At 40.3% G+C, this 18,196-nt stretch overlaps 1 pseudogene; it reads right to left on the bottom strand.

The window, feature by feature from the left end:
- Positions 1 to 16,609: 16,609 nt before the first annotated feature.
- On the bottom strand, positions 16,610 to 17,962 carry LOC134480277 (zinc finger protein 844-like; annotated as a pseudogene).
- Between the last annotated feature and the right edge of the window lie 234 nt (positions 17,963 to 18,196).

The raw sequence follows: 18,196 nt of genomic DNA, 5'->3' as shown, positions 1-18,196 counted from the left end.
TCCTGGAATAAAGGTATACAGCGTGCATAACCCCTGGTACTCAACTTGCACTAGGGTTATTAATCTTTCCCACAAGTGGAAGGGTGCCCAAGATATTAACAATTAAAGAGAGATTTGAGGAAACAAGAGTTTTGCTTTGTGGCTGTTGGGATTCAGACCCGACAATCAGCTGACCTTCATATATTTAACACAGGGAAGCGGTCTGGGCCTCCAGGTTCTCCCAGCACTCCTCAGTCCCCACCTGTATCAGGGCCTGTCTGGCATACTTCACCTTGTACCTTGAACTTTCCAGCGCAGGGGCCGAGTTTCCCTTCCCCAGAAGCTCTTCCTATATCATCCAGAAATTTTGTACTCTTTGTCTTTCTGTTTCTCTGCCTCTCTCTCCCTCCCCCTCTCCTTTCCTTCTCTCTCTTCCCTCCATCTTCCCTCTGACCCCCGCTCCCTGCCTACTGCATTTTTCTCTCCCTGCTTGCCTTGCTTGCTCTTTCTCTCTTTCTCCCCACCCCTGCTCTTTATCCTCACTCACCATATCGACTTTTCTGACCTCTCTGGGACTAGTGAACTCTATCCTTGGGATCAGTGAGCCCACTAGAGAATTGCCCCCAATAAACACTGTCATTTGGCTTGGGTGGAATCCTTCGTGCTGGGCTTAGGTAAACTGCAGCTACTTTTCACTGGTAGGTACTGGAACCCTGGGAGACAAACCTTGTGGAACACTAGTGTTAGCCAGCACATCCTCTTCAGTGGGAAGGTGAACACACATTCACACACAGAACTGTTTTAGTAAAGGTTCTCTAGATGAACAGACCTGATAGGATGAATCTCTGCATGTTGAAAGCAGATTTATTAGAATTTTCACATCGTTAGTCCAACAATGGCTAACGTGGCATGTATAGGGGTAGGGAAACCTATATGTGAACATAGGCAGACTCCTTCAGTAAAATCCCAGGGCTTATTTTTCTTGAAGGAAATCATTCCTTTGGAAATGACTCCTATCCTCTCCTTGCCTGCCACAGGGGGGTAATCTTTCTCATTTCTTCTGTCTTGTCTTACATGATGGCTATTCCTTGTATTCAAACTGACTACATGTGGAATTAACTAAAACTGAAAGAGTTTGGGTACTGTGGGGGATTACTCTTAATTATACCTTTTGAAATGTGAAAACCCTTCTTTAATCTAGATTTTTTGAGTTGTTAAGATCCACCTTTACTCTAGGTCACAGCTTCTGGTGGCAGCCTACATATATAAAGAACACTGAAGATGGTAGCTCATTCTCTGTGTCTACTTACCTTACCTCTGGCTAACAAGTTCTTTCTTGCCTTTTCTTCTCTCTTTCTCTCTTTTCTTTTTCTGGCATTAAAAAGCCTACTTCTTTGAAACTCTGGTATATACTGAAGACAAACAGACATCCAGCCACATGGACTGAACCACACTGGATTCTTCAACTTTCCATTGGTAGACAGCCACTGTTAGTGAGACATTCTAATAAATCCGCTTTCAACATGCATACAGAGATTCATTCTATCAGTTCTGTTCATTAATAGAATGTTTAGTTGTTGTTGTAAAAATACAAAAATAAAAAAGGTATTGGTGTCTCTTACCCTGCTGGGTTCGGCAACTCAGTGCCCCAAGATATGCGCTAGATATCTTGGTGGAAACACATACCAGCCGCATGCTTTCCTACACTCAAACCCTCACAATAAAAGAAGATACAACACAATAATCTTTGACCCAATTGGTAAGATATAATTGCCCTCTTAAACATACAAAGCCCGGTACCATCCATCCCTTAAGAACATTGATAACAACCTGTAAATACACAGAGCAGAATCTTAACATCACTTGCCATGGCTTCTCCCCTCTCGCCTTCTCTCTCCTCCTTTCTCTCCTCCTCTCCTCCTTTTACTTCAAACTTCTCTCCAACCCATCCTTCCTTCTCCTCCGGGCCTCCTTCTATCCTGTACCTGACCCTCACCTGTACTTTACAGATTCAATGGAGAGGTGGTTCTGGTGAAGTCACCTGAGTTCTGAGTCCTTGACTAGGCAGCTGTCCTTGGGGCAGTGGAATTAGCATCAAAATACAGTAACTTCAGGGCAAACCATAACATTTAGTAATATAGCCGTGTGTGCATGCGTGGTTTTTGTTTTGTTTTTCCACCGTTCTACTGAGGAAGATGTCCCAGCTAACAACTGTTATCCACGGTGTTTGTCCTCTGTTTCCTGCTTTTCTCCCAGGCTTGCCTCAGACCTACCAGGTGAGAAGTAGCTGCAGTGTACCTGAACGCAGATGAAGTCACAAGGCTAAGCGAAATTGCAATGCTAGAGTAGATAGGTTGGGTAAAACTAATCCTCCACAATGGGAAGGCCCAGAATATATGGCCTTCACGAATCCTATAAGACGCAAACTGGTGAGAGGGGCACCACACATTTGAAAAGTGTTGTTCTTGCCCTTTTCTGTGTGCCAGACCTTAGGGTTGGAGATGTTGCTCAATTAGATGAATTAAATTAAATGCTGCCATGGGCCAGGTGGCAGCATTGAATGGCAAGAGACAAGGGGAACGTAGTTATTATACTAGTCAGAGTAGACAAAACAACGTTTATAATGACAAAGCCGGTAATGATCAGCACAGGACAGGTGAAATTTATAATGGCATGACTCGTTCAGACCTTTGGTAGTGCCTAATCAGTCATGGTGTCCAGGCAGGAAATACATAAGAAGCCTACTGCATATCTGTTTGATCTCTATAAGCAGACAAATTCTCAAACAAATGAAAGAGAGGCTACATTGGGTCCTGGCAAAAGGCAATCTTGGCCAGTAAATCAATTTCCAGAGTAGGCTTGCAGACCCAGAACCCCTTGAATGAAAGGGTGGCCAGGTTCCCCAGAGGAAGGATCTTGATAAGGCACCTAAAAATTTTGCTATTAGCCTCTTTCCAGTTCTTCCCCAGAGAGACCTGCAGCCTTTAACAAGGATAACTGTACACTGGGGAAAGGAAATAATCAGGCTTTCCAGGGTCTATCGGATACTGGTTCTGATCCCAGCAATCCCAAGAAATGCTGTGGCCCTCCAGTTACAGTAGGGGCTTATGGAAGACAGGGGTTTAATGGAGTTTTGACTGATGCCTGACTCACAGTAGGTCCAGTAGGTGCCTGAACACATCCTGTGGTCATATCCCCAGTTCCAGAATGTATAATTGGGATAGATACACTTAGAAATTGGCATTCACAGTCACAGACCATATGAAGGTCAAGAAGAAAGACAAAAATGTGGATGCTTCAGTCCTTCTTAAAAAGGGGAACAAAATACTCACAGGAGGAAACACAGATATAAAGAGTGGAGCAGGGACTGACAGAGACTGCCCCACCTGGGGATCCATTCGATATGAAGACGTCAAACCCAGTCACTATTGTTGTTGCCAAGAAGTGCTTGCTGACAAGAGCCTGATATGGATGTCTCTGAGAGGCTCTGCTAAAGCCCTACTGATACATATGAGGATGCCTGCAGCTAACCATTGGACTGAGCATGGTGACCCCAATGGAGGAGTGAGAGAAAAGACTGAAGGTGCTGAAGGGGTTTGTAACCCCATAGGAAGGACAACAATATCGACAAACCAGACCTCAGAGTTCTCAGGCACTAAACAACCAACCAGAGTACACAAAGACGGACCCATGGTTCCAGCCACACATACGTAGCAGAGGACTGCATTGTCTGGCATCAATAGGAGGAGAAGCACATTTAGTGGGTCTATTTAGATTCTGGACACAGCACATTCCTCACTTGGGTGTGTTACTCAGGCACATTTACCAAGTGACTAGGAAAGCCACTGGCCTTTTGTGGGGCCTGGAACAGAAGACTCTTCAACAGGTCCAGGCTGCTGTGCAGGCTGCCCTACTACTTGGACCATATGATCCAGCAAACTCTATGGTACTCCAGGTTTTTGTGGTAGATAGAGTTGCCGTTTGGAACCTCTGGCTGGCCTCTGTAGATGGATCACAGAAGATACCTTTGGTATTTTGGAGCAAAGCTATACCATCATCCGCAGACAACTGTTTTCCCTTTGAAAAACAGCTCTGGGCCTATTAGGCCTTAGTAGAAACTGAATATTTGGCAATGGGACACCAAGTTACCATGTGACCTGAACTGCCCATCATGAGCTGGGTGTTATCACAAGGACAGCTTGGAAGTTACCAGGAATTCTGGGGTTGTTGGCTCCTGCACAGCTCCAATGTGAGGTCTGGCTAATGGTGGGACTGGCAGTCAGCCAGCTACCACTAACTCTATCAAGCTGTCAGTTCTCATGGCTGTCAGAGTGTCCGCATTGGCTATGTCTCAGTTTCCTACCACTAACATATTTGAGCTGAGACATTGAGCTGAGACATTAAATATTGGAAACACATACAAACAAGGACTGGTCTATCTACCCTACCTCAACCCATTTCCTGTTTGTTCAGAAACACTGAAGTTTCCAGAGTGGAGTCTGTGAGTCTATTCTGGTTCGATGCTACACACCTACAATAACAGCAATCAAGAGGCTGAGGCAGGAGGACTGCAAGCTTGAGGCTAGGCTGAGGTACATAGTGATACTCTGTCTCAAAAATTAAAATACAGGAAAAGGTAAGAGGCCCACCTGCCCTGAGAAATTTCCTAAGCCCTCAGTTGGGATCCCAGGAAAAACTAACTAAGAAGGTCCCCCAAATCAAATGGGTAGTGTCTTAGTTGGAGTTTCTCCTGTTGTGAAGAGACACCATGGCCATAGCAACTCTTATAAAAGAATACATTTAGTTAGGGCTGGCTTACAGTTCACAGGTTTAGTCCATTATCATCATGGTGGGAAGCACGGTGGCATGCAGGCAGGCATGGTGCCTGAGAGGTACCTGAGATTTCTACATCTGGATTTGCAGACATCAAGAAGAGAAAGGGAGCAACTAGGCCTGGCTTGAGCAACTGAAATCTCAAAGCCCACACAACAGTGACAAACTTCCTCCAAAAAGGCCACACCTCCTAATAGTGCCATTCCTTAAGAGCCTATGAGGGCCATTTTCATTCGGACTGTCACAGGTAGAAAGAAACTGCACAGCTTTAAAATGTGTATGTGATCACTAGCCACTGTCTAGGTAGGGAAGGTGGAGGGAGGCACGGTGTGGAGAATGTGCAGAATGAATGTTTCTGGGAAGCATGACTTCAAGACTAGAAATACTTTCTTAAGTAAATAGTTTGCTCAAATGCCCACACGTCTCTTACTTTTTCCCTACCCTTCAGAATGCAGAGTTGACATTTAATCAAGATTCTAGAGAAATTAAAGCCCCCATACTGCTGTGCTGGACTTGTGATAGATGCTTCTCTAGCCTATTCTTTTTCTCTTATTCTTTCAACCACAACCTTTAATCGCATCTTCTGAGAAAAGACTTATGTGTTTGATTCTTCTGATATCACAAAGGCACAGGCAGGAAGAAGGAACGGCCATGGTGGCTGCCAGTGGAGAACAGGCATGTTATTGACTACAGGAGTTGTGGGACTTGGTTATTTCTGTTGCTTCTGAGGATGATATTTTAAAGGAAACTCTTCCTCATGACTGAAGGAGATTTTCACACATAAGACATACACCAGCAGCCGGTGTATCAGTGACATGTCATGGCGTCACTCTGCACATAGGTATGGGGGAGTTACAGATTGTGGATGTGGAGAAGGGACTGTTGGTAGGTAGTGGTCATGAGAATCACAGTCTCTTCTTTCCACCAGGATCTCTATTTCTATTTTTCTTCCACAGCACTGAACGACTCATCCGCACTGTCATTTCCTTTGTTGAAGTTTATGTTTTTCCCTGTTGAACTAGTCTAATAGGGTGCAGCATTTCTCGAGACTTCAATTTTCTAGTGTCACCTAGTGTCCAGGACACCATAAGTAGGACACAACTGGAAGACAGTGCTGAGGGTGCCCCCTGGTGGCTCCTACTGAACCAATCTCATATAATGAGTTGTAAAAGTCTGAGAAAGGTGCTATACTGTGTACAGTGAATTTCCTTTAAATAAATGTTCATGTGTGATGCTTATTTTATTAGAAAAATTTATGACAGTTTTCATAAATAATTAGTTATATATTCTATATAAATACATTAAAAATAAAAGATTTAAAGTAAAAATTAAATTTAAAAATGTTTTCATGATTTTTAGTTTTAAAAGAAAAATTGTTTCTGGGTGAGTGAATCTTTGAAGCACACTTCAGTAGCCTATTTCCAATGTGACCAGAACTCTAGCTGGAGGACACGATGTGCAAAATTGCTCAACTACATGCATTTTACATGACTGTCCTCCTACACAAACGGGAATATTCTGATCTGTAGTTTAGGTGCTAATTAAAGCATCTAGTTAACACACCCTCTTCTTCAAATAGGCCATGGAGCCCTTTCTCATCTCAAATAAATTTCACCAACCTTCTTAAGGAGGGGAGACAACAATTCTTCTCCCTTTTTTGGCAAGGGTTTTGTATTTTTATTCTTAATACAATTTCCCAGTATCACTATATCCATAATTTAGTTAATGTCTTCAAATTTAATTTTCCAATAATGAACAAATTTATAGTAGATCAAGATGACTAGATGGGAGAATATGCATCACACTTCATAACAGTTTTCAAAAGCAGACTCTGTTAACTGTGAATGTGTGCATCTGAAAGCTGCTCTCCTAATTTGCTGATACAAAATTAATTGCTGAGCATACTCCAGAGAAATGACACTTTAAAAAAAAAAAGATTCATGTCATGTATCTAAGTACACAATAGCTATCTTCAGATACACCAGAAGAGGGCATCAGATCTCACGACACATGGTTGTGAGCCACCATGTGGTTACTGGGATTTGAACTCAGAACCTCTGGAAGACCAGTAAGTGCTCTTAGCCACCGAACCATCTCTCCAGCCCTGAGAAATGACATTTTTAATGTAATGTTTGTTAGTGCAAATTTCATGAAATGACAGTATAATGTGCTTCCTGTGAGTTCGATGGTCAAGAAGCAATACTGAGCAGCCACAACAACATAGTTGACTTAATCTATGCTCAATGCATGTAACATTGTGTAGAAATATATAGAACCCAGACACATCTTCTTACACTGTAAATCAGCTTAGATGTTTTACAATACTCGATAAAATGTTGATTCTGAGAAAACACATTGAATTACTAGGAAATGATCTCTGCATGCACATCAAGAAGCAGAATTCATTACCTGTTCATCAGACAACATTACCAAAGAGAAGCGGTGCAAGACTTCAGAGACCAAGCACAGTGCATGCTTCGCATGATGTAAAAGAACACAGGAGGGAAAGCTTTAAGGGAAACCTGTAGGACTTTTCTTTCCCTACCCATCACTAACACAGCCAAAGGCACTTGTGTATTCTTTCTATGAACCTTGCAAATTCTGAATAGCTTGGAATTAAACATTTTGAAATCTAACAGTCACATAACAGGGATCTCTCTGGAACTGCTTCAAAGTGTCAGCAGCAGATCCCATGTTCTGATGCTCTGTTGAATGGCAAGGAGGTGGACATGGAGGATGGTCTGGAAAGACTGCCATGTGAATCATAAAGATACTCATCTCTACCCTGTCCAATATGTGTCTGCGTTTAAATAAATACTAGTGTTTAAATAAAATAAACACTGTGAGAAGCCAGAAGGAAGCACCTTGGAACCCCCTCTTACAGCTTTTCCTCTCTGGCCAAGAATCATTGAATCTGTTAGAGCATCTCCTGGTGTCCTTGTCTGGCTTGAGAGGGCGTTTATGGTGCTTTAAGCTCTAGTCCCTCTTGGTCATTTTGGTGCTTCTTATTGTCTCAAGTGAAATAGACTGCTTTAGAACTAATGCCTAGGCTTATTCTATATCCCTACAGTAATGTGCCTCCAGGAGCTAACAGAAGTGGAGGCACGGCTGTATTCTCTGAGTATATTCCTCAATATTGTCATCACCTTAGCAATTTCCCAAAGATTAGACAGTTAATTTGTAGCTCAGGGTTCCACATACATGGATTTCTGCTTGAAAAACTTAGGCACGACATACACACGTATAACTCAGCCTTCAAGAGGTAGAGGTAAGAGGATTTTCAATTCAAGACTACCCTGAGCTACATATGAGATTCTATCTTAATACATCACTGTCCTCATGGGGAATAAAGAAATGGAAAGGAAAAGTAGATATAGAAGGATATAAATGAGGAAATACGAAAGGAGAGAGGAGAAGGAAAAAGAGACTATTTAAAAGATGTGATTTCTCTACCAAACACACAGAGATCTATCTGCTTGTCACAATTTCCTAATAATTCAAGATATTTTCTTAGAAGCAACATTGTATTGAATATTGTAAAATATCTAAATTGATTTATGGTGTAAGCAGGGGGTGTCTGGGTCTTATGCTATTACTACACAATTTTACATAGGAGACCTGGCGATTCCTAGATGTAATATTGATGAGGTGACCTGGAATAAAAGTCCCAAGTATACAGAGAACTGAGTGCACGCTGACTGTGACGACACCTTATGGAAATTGTCGAGGTGATAATCAGAATCTAAGGGGAGAGTCATTAATACAGACGAGTCTGGCCCATGTGTGGTTAGACAAGGTCAGTGTGAGGGAGATGTCATGGAGTCAAACAGTGATCACCAAGAGCCTTCCCGTCTTGTCTCTTCAGTAGCCTGCTCTATGACAAGAGTTGTCCAGAGAGAAAAATGAGGCAGAATCCAGAATAATAACCTTCATTGCTCTCTGCTTTTTAACTTCTCTCTGAAGATATCTGTTGGGAGGCCACCTACAGGAAGTACATTAAACACCATCTACCATAAACCTGACTGATCCCCCCCTTCTGTGCACACCAAGTGCCCATTACTCACAGGCACAATAGTACTTTTCAAAGGAAGACACAGGGGGCAAGGTGGGATCCACTTCTCAGTTTGTCATGGGCCAGCCTATTTGTGGTTTGATGAGGAAAGATTTCTTCTTTTCAAAGCAATAAAACATTTTTTGCTGTGTGCTAAGAAGCAGAACTTTTGCTCAGTGTCTTCATTAACTTGAGTTTAGATACGACCACGAATAGAATCCCCATGATGGCACAGTGGCTGTATAAGGACAAGTAGAGAAACCTCATTATCACATCTGCCCTGTCTCACTAGTGATGCCCTCATCATGTTATGACGTAGCAAGAAGGCCCTAATCAGACACTGTTGCTGTGTTCTTTAAACCCCCAGTCTCCACAGTCAAGAGCCCAACAAATCTATTTTCTTTAAAAAAAAATTGACCAGGCTGTGGCCAGAAAATGAACTAAGATAGTAGTATCTTTTGTTTTGTTTTCTTGTCAACTTGAGTATAGAAACTTTAAGGGATGTAAATAGAGATTTAAAGAATTTATTTAGGGCCAGTGAGATGTCTCAGTGGATTGATGATCTGAGTTTTATCCCCAGAATAGATATGGAGGAAGGAGAGAACTAACTTCTGAACGTTGTCCTCTTGTCTCTGCATGTGCACTGTGGCACTCACATGTGTGCAAGTAGGTACATTCACCCACACGAGTCAATAAATATTTTAAAGTTATTTTATTTTGCAATATTTAACTCAAAAATATTAATAAATATATTTATTGATTTCTACACTGTATCAAAAGCACATGTAATACTGTATTCATTCAGTTATGTTTAATTATTCTACTCGGTTTCCAGTTTTATATTAGCTTTTCATGTGACTATTGACTTTACATATTTTTATAATTCCTACTGTCAATGTTGAGCCTCTTATAAGCATTCTAAAGTACATGGCTTTCGGTTCTGACCTATTGAAGGCTGTGACCATACCAACTAGAAAACAAGTTCAAACCACATGCTTCCATTGACTGGGAAATGAGTCAAATCATAAGCTTCTCCCTTATGATTGACAAAGACAGATGTTTTTCCATTGCTCCTATTATAACCTACAGAATTTGAACAATTACCACTTTCTTAATTGATGTTTAAAGTCGGTGTACAGTGACTATCAACAGTTCCAAGGTATGGTCCTTATACCTACTTATTAACCCTTTCTTTTTTTTTTTAAATATTTATTTATTATAGATAAGTATACTGTAGCTGTCTTCAGACACACCAGAAGAGGGCATCAGATCTCCTTACAGATGGTTGTGAGCCACCATGTGGTTGCTGGGATTTGAACTCAGGACCTCGGGAAGAGCAGCCAGTGCTCTTGACCACTGAGCCATCCCTCCAGCCCTTATTAACCCTTTCTTAAGTGGATTTCCTTGTTTTGGTTTAAAATGATTTCTCAAGTGGCCTCTGTTAGCACCCTAAACTGACATTATTGAAGGTGTTTCCAGAAAGACCTAATCTCAAAGCTATTTGGTGTCTACTAATGGACTTAGAACAGTTCTTTCTGTTTAGAAACACTGTACCCCTGATCTTAAAGAAAAAAACAAAAACAAAAACAAAAACAAACCTGTATTAAAACTTAGCCATTGGTAAGCCACTGAGCTGATGTGCAGCAGGGCAGGGCAGAATATGATAGGGGTGAATGGAATTTCCCCTCTGCCCTCTGAAGGTTTGCTGCAATAAAATGATTAAAATAAATTAAATGGGAGAAAAGTGTGTTAATGCATTATTGTCCTTAAGTACAGCCCAACGTGATTCAGAAGCTTTGGGCCCTGCTCTTTCTAGGGGAAATGAAATACAGAAAATGTCAGGTAACAGCACGCTGGGGTTTTCTCTTGTTGTTGAGCTTTTTTGTTTTTTAGAACAAATAGTAAAAATCATTTAGGGAAAGTTGCAGGCTTGAAAACTATACAATAGTTTGGGATAACATGTATTTGCTCTCCAAACTTGGTGGGTAATAAATATCGTGTCCAATCTTTGAGAACCTCCCACCTGAGGCTCCATTACTACATCTGATACAAATCTGACAGAGGCTGAGGTCAGTTAGAGGGACACTGTGCCTGTCTTCTACGTTTTAATGGCTAAATCACAACCTGTATTTTTTTTTTAAACACCATCTGTTGTTTGTGATAGTCCTTACCAGGTAATGTGATACAATTTTAAAACATGTGTTCCCTTCTTCAAGAGAAGCATTTTTGTGGCTGGGGAGAAGGCTCAGTGGTTAAGAGCACAGACTACCATTGAAGAGGACCAAGGCCTGGTTCCCAGCATCCACATTGGAAGGTTCACAGCTGCTTCTAACTCCAGCTCCAGGGGACCAGATACTTCTAGTCTCTGAGGGTGCCCTCACACTCCCACACATACTAAAAATAAATATTAAAAAAAAGAAAAAGCTGTTGTCAGCTTGCCTTAATAGTCCATTTTATGTATTTTTAAAAACAGATAAAAAGGTGGGTTGGATATTAGCAATGTTCAGAGTTAGCAAGATCAAGTGAAAAGGGTGTCATTGAAACAACCCAAAATGTTAACTGCTAGAGTTGTCTTAGTCTCAATCTCTCATCATTCCTAATGATGTGTGTGTGTGTGTGTGGGGGGGGGGGGAATCGTGTTTACCAGTGCACACTTACTGTTGTCCCCTATCCTGCATAGGCTCTCTAATAACACTAACAGCAGTGACACAAATAGTAACTAAAGTTTATTTGGTGTCCATTAGGTGACAGGGCCTGCACAGTCTTATACATTTCACCCCTAGTTTTACAGTAATCCCCAATGGTATGTGCTATTTAGTCGGTTTTACAGTTGAAGGTTCTAAGATGCTGTCTAGCACTCTATTGGTGTGGGACTCAGAACTGGAATCTGTGTCGCTCAGTATTGAATGCTAAGTGTTGTGTTGTTTACTACTTATTCTGTCTCGAGTTGGCTCGCCATCCTAGGGGTAATAAACTGATATTTGTTAGACAAAACTTTAGTCCAAATATCTAAAGAAGCATTATCTTATACAGGCATGAATTTAAACATCTCTCGACAGCCAAAATTGATACAAAGATTTAGTGAAGAAAAAAAAATCCTTGCATGTTGCAGGCCGCCACCACTGCAGCCGGGGGTATGGGGTGGGGTGGGGTGTTCATGTAACATGTACCCTAGCCTCAGTGACATACCTTAAAAAAAAAGACATTTGAGGACAAAGGAAGCATCTAATGCTGACTTCTTGTGAAAGTACATGTGGTTAATCAATCAGATAGGCATACAATTTCATTCTGTAAAGTTTTATAAAGGAAAGTAAACTAAGTACTGCCTGGGAGTTAGTGCTGTGCAGAGCACTCAGGCTTCTCTATGATTCTGCCTTCTTCTCAGCACCTCACAGCCAACAGCTGCCTCCATTACACCAAGTCACTCAAAGGAGTTTCCTTTGAGATTTCAAGATACCTCAGAAAAGACCTTAGTAGACATTTTAATGTTACTTTATTTTCAAGATACAGCTATCTAAATGCAGTGAGACCGTTAGGAAACTCACCAAAGTAGATTAACATTGCTGTTACCAAGTTGCAGCTATACAGGACCCAACCTCCTTATCACTTTATGGTGATGGAGGACTTTTATTATTCTTGTAAAATATATATAATATGAAAGCTATCATTTTTATCTAAGTTGATTAAATTGATAGTTGATTGGCATGAAGTACATTCACTGTATTGTGAGATTATGATTCCCATGCATCACAATTCTTTTACCATTTCAAACTGAAATTCTATATTCAATAAATACCAGATCTTCACTTCTCCCTCTCACAGCCCTCGGCAACCACCATGCTGCTTTTCCATTGCTTCCAATTTGTTGTCTCTAGGCTCCTTGTACAAATAACATCATATAGTATTTGTCTCTTGGCAACTGGGTTATTTCTTTTTGTGTAAATTCCTTGGAGCATCTATGTTCTGGCATGTGCCACAGCTTTTAGTCTGAATTATGTTCCATTTGTATATAGTATGTGCATATATGTTTGCATGCATTTCTTGAACAATTGTTCACCTCAGCTAATATCTACCTTGTTTTTGAAGCTGGGTCTCTCCTTGAGATAAATAATTTAGGCTAAGCTGTCTTGACAATGATTCCCAGGCACCACCTCACCAGAGCTGGTTTTACTGGCAGAACATATATATATGCCTCAGTGGTATTTTGCAGTTTTGTAATGTGCGTTTGTGTGACTCTGTGCGTTCCTAAATCCAGCTTGGATCTAAAGCTTTCAAAAATGTCTTAATACTTATTATACAGAATAATGGGATTATAGGGTGTCCATGCATTATGTAATGTATTTTGACAATATTCCCCCTTAATTTCTCTCGGGATTGCATTGAATCTGTAGATTGATTTTAGAATTATGGCCATCCCATGAGCATGCAAGGTCTTTCCGTCTTCTAGTGTCCTCTTTAATTTTATTCAGTATTTATAAAATTTTCATTATAGAGGTCTTTCACTTCCTTGGTCAGGTTTAACTCAAGAGAATTGGGGGGGGGCTTGGACTTTTAAGTTGTTTTGAATGGTATTATTCCCCAGATTTCTTTCTATATTTATTTTTACTGGTTGATAAGGCTACTGCTTGACATATATATTATTATGGTGAGATGTGTTTCTTATATTCTGAGTTTCTAAGGCATATTTGACATGATTGAAATGTTATTTCTGTTCTATCAAAAAACAACAGATTAGTGAAATTTAGAGTTTATTGACATATTGAGCCACACTACATCTCTGGAATAAACCAGTTTGTTCATGGTAATTTTGTGATATATTATTGAAGAGTTTGCAGGTATTTTTAAGGAAACTTTGCATATATTTATGTTGGAGATTGGACTGTGTTTACCTGGTTTTAGTACTAGGGTAATACTAACTTCATAAAGAGTTTGGTAATGTAACCTTCTTTGCTATTTAAAAGCATAGTTTGAGAAGCATTTGTGTATTTCATTGAAGGTCTGGTAATTTTTTTATTTGGTAAATATTTGATCACTACTTCACTTGTACTGCTTTCTACAAAGCTGCTCATTTTTTTTTTTTTAGATCTTCACGATTTAGTTTTGGTAGGTTATATACATCCAGAAATCTACGTACTTTAGAGTTTTCCACTTTATTGGAATAAATGATTTCTAAGATAAGACCTAATGATTTTTCTGAATTTCATTAATGTATGTAGTAACAACTCTCCTTACCCTCCCATCTATTTACATTGAAGCTTTTCAACTTGATTGTTTTCGTATTTGAGGATTTTACTATATATCATTTTCATCCCTCCCTGTTCCACAACCAACCTCCCATTTCCTTCCCCAAATTCACTTTTTCCTAACCCCCTAAAACTAAACACCAACCTAACCCTACCCGTCCACTCCCTAACCCTAACCCACACCGCCCCCCAACACTTTAACCCTAACCCTTACTTTCTAATGAAGAGTTAAAATAAAAACTTCATAAAAACTGCAAAAGAACAGCAGATAAGGGGACAGGACAGAGCAGGCCTGAGATGTGCCCTGACAAGCCTAAAAACAAGGTCAAGGGATTGTTCCAGGAACTAGCACCCACCATCTCAGCTGAGTCGGGGCCATCCGGGACGGACAACTCCCTGCTCTACAGATAAAGATAAGACGCTCTCCTACATTGAGAACACTCCAGCCCGCATGTACTGCTTACAGATGAGACCTTGTACCCATTTCCCTTGCAGATAACCACGCTGAATCCCCTTGCCTTTCCCCATAAAAAGCCTTAAATTTCGAGTCTTGGGGTCGATTCCTCTGTCTCCTGCGTGACACACGTTTCGGCCCGAGATCTCGTTAATAAACGCTACCTCTTGCTGTTACATCAAGACCGGCTACTCGCGTTTCCTGGGGAACTCCATCCCGCGACTAGACTGAGAGGCTCCCCAAATTTTGGGGCGGCTCTTTCACTAGCACTAAAGGCACACCCAACCACCCTAAACATAATCCCTACCCTTCTAACTCAGCTTGTTTCCAATAGACTCCTGGCATTTACTTTGACCCTGTTTTTGAATTGTTAGGTATTTATGCAGATTTCAAGACACAGACTTTACCACACTGAGCCCAGGGTTTCAGTGAATGGAAGTATGAATACTTTTGTTATAGTGAGAGTTATACAAATGTGCAAAGGCTTGACCATATTTAGTACATTCACAGTTTTTCTCTAGTGTGGTATATTTTATGCTGTTTGTCTTAATTTGGGTTTTAATGCTGTGAAAAGATACCATGACCAAGGCAACTCTTAGAAAGGACATTTAATTGGGGGGAGGGTATACAGATTCAGAGGTTCAGTCTATTATCAAGGTGGAAGGAATGTCAGTGTCCAAGCAGACATGATGCTGGAGAGAGTTCTACATCTTGATCAGAAGGCAGCCAGAAGACTCTTCTGCCCTGGGTAGAGTTTAAGCATGGGGTCTCAAAGCCCCCCCCCCCCCCCCAGTGACATACATCCTCAAAGGCCACAACTACTCCAAAAGGGCCATACCTCCTAAACTGCCACTTGCCATGGGCCAAGTATATTTTAACCACCATACCTTTGAAGATCACAGTAAAGGCTTTACTACATTGGTTACATTCATAGGGTTACTCTTTAGTATGTATGTGTTCTTTTATGTAGTTGGAGTTGGCATGATTGTGAAAAGGCTTTAGCACATTCATTACATTCCTAAGGTTTCTCTCCAGTATGAATTCTTTCATGCCTTTTAAGGTCATTCTGACCTACAAAGGCTTTACCACATTCATTACATTTGTAAGGTTTCTCTCCAGTATGTATTACTTTATGTGTGTGGAGACTACCATTCCATACAAAGGCTTTACCACATTCATTACATTTGTAAGGTTTCTCTCCAGTATGTGTTCTTTTATGATTTTTAAGAACATTCTGACCTACAAAGGCCTTACCACATTCATTACATTTGTAAGGTTTCTCTCCAGTATGTGTTCTTTTATGTTTTTTGAGATCATTCTGACCTACAAAGGCCTTACCACATTCATTACATTTGTAAGGTTTCTCTCCAGTATGTATTTTTTTATGTACTTGGAGATAACTATGAGATGTAAAGGCTTTACCACATTGATCACACTTGTAAGGTTTCTCTCCAGTATGTGTTATTCCATGCCTTTTGAGATGACTGTGTTGTGCAAAGGCTTTACCACATTGATTACATTTGTAGGGTTTTTCTCCAGCATGCATCATTTTATGCATTCGAAAATTACGGTAACGTGTAAAGGCTTTACCACATTCATTACATTCGTAAGGTTTCTCTCCAGTATGAATTCTTTCATGTCTTTTAAGGAGATTCTGATCTACAAAGGCTTTACCACATCGATTACATTCACAGGGCTTCTCTCCAGTATGTATTCTTTTATGTACTTGGAGATAACTATGAGATGTAAAGGCTTTACCACATTGATCACATTCATAGAGCTTCTCTCCTGTATGTATTCTTTTATGTACTTGGAGATAACTATGAGATGCAAAGGCTTTACCACATTGATCACATTCATAGAGCTTCTCTCCTGTATGTATTCTTTTATGTACTTGGAGATAACTATGAGATGCAAAGGCTTTACCACATTGATCACACTTGTAAGGTTTCTCTCCAGTATGTGTTATTCCATGCCTTTTGAGATGACTGTGTTGTGCAAAGGCTTTACCACACTGATTACATTTGTAGGGTTTTTCTCCAGCATGCATCATTTTATGCATTCGAAAATTACGGTAACGTGCAAAGGCTTTACCACATTCATTACATTTGTAGGGTTTCTCTCCAGTATGAATTCTTTCATGTCTTTTAAGGAGATTCTGACCTACAAAGGCTTTACCACATCGATTACACTCACAGGGCTTCTCTCCAGTATGTATTCTTTTATGTACTTGCAGATAACTATGAGATGCAAAGGCTTTACCACATTGATCACATTCATTGAGCTTCTCTCCTGTATGTATTCTTTTATGTACTTGGAGATAACTATGAGATGTAAAGGCTTTATCACATTGATCACATTCATAGAGCTTCTCTCCAGTATGTATTTTTTTATGTACTTGGAGATAACTATGAGATGCAAAGGCTTTACCACATTGATCACATTCATAGAGCTTCTCTCCAGTATGTATTCTTTTATGTACTTGGAGATAACTATGAGATGTAAAGGCTTTACCACATTGATCACATTCATAGAGCTTCTCTCCAGTATGTATTCTTTTATGTACTTGGAGATAACTATGAGATGCAAAGGCTTTACCACATTGATCACACTTGTAAGGTTTCTCTCCAGTATGTGTTATTCCATGCGTTTTGAGATGACTGAGTCGTGCAAAGGCTTTACCACATTGATCACATACATAGGGCTTCTCTCCAGTATGTATTCTTTTATGTACTTGGAGATAACGATGAGATGCAAAGGCTTTACCACATTGATCACATTTGTAAGGTTTCTCTCCAGTATGTGTTCTTTTATGTCTTTTGAGATCTCTCTGAACTACAAAGTCTTTACCACATTGATCACATACATAGGGCTTCTCTCCAGTATGTATTCTTTTATGTACTTGGAGATAACTATGATATGCAAAGGCTTTACCACACCGATCACATACACAGGGCTTCTCTCCAGTATGTATTCTTTTATGAACTTGGAGATAACTATGAGATGCAAAGGCTTTACCACATTGATCACATTCATAGAGCTCCTCTCCAGTATGTATTCTTTTATGTACTTGGAGATAACTATGAGATGCAAAGGCTTTACCACACCCATCACATTCGTAAGGTTTCTCTCCAGTGTGTGTTATTCCATGCGTTTTGAGATGACTGAGTCGTGCAAAGGCTTTACCACACTGATTGCATTTGTAGGGTTTTTCTCCAGCATGAATTCTTTCAAGAGTTTGAAGCTGAGAATCGTATGTAAAGGCTTTATCACGTGGCTTACATTCATAGAGTTTCTCTCCAGTATGTGTGCTTTTATGTCTTTGGAGATGACTCTGTTGTGCAAAGGCTTTACCACACTGAGTATTTTCAGAGGATTTCTCTCCAGTATGACATCTTTCATGTCTGCAAAGATAGATAGTTGGCACAAGTGAAGGCTTTACCACATTCACTAAACTAATGAATCTTTTTACCTGTGGAAATTAATTTTATAATTTGGTCTAATTGTAAAGAAGAATCACATCTTACGGTTGTATCCCTTTGTTTACACTCATGGTTTCCCATTCACTATGGGTTGGTAAAAGTGTTATTACATGACTCACATTTGTACCATCCTTTCGCTCTATGAGATTTCTCA

Source organism: Rattus norvegicus, chromosome 9 (genome assembly GCF_036323735.1).
Source record: "Rattus norvegicus strain BN/NHsdMcwi chromosome 9, GRCr8, whole genome shotgun sequence".
Lineage (NCBI taxonomy): Eukaryota > Metazoa > Chordata > Mammalia > Rodentia > Muridae > Rattus > Rattus norvegicus.
Note: the sequence above shows the minus strand (reverse complement) of the source record. Positions and strands in the feature narration are given on the sequence as shown.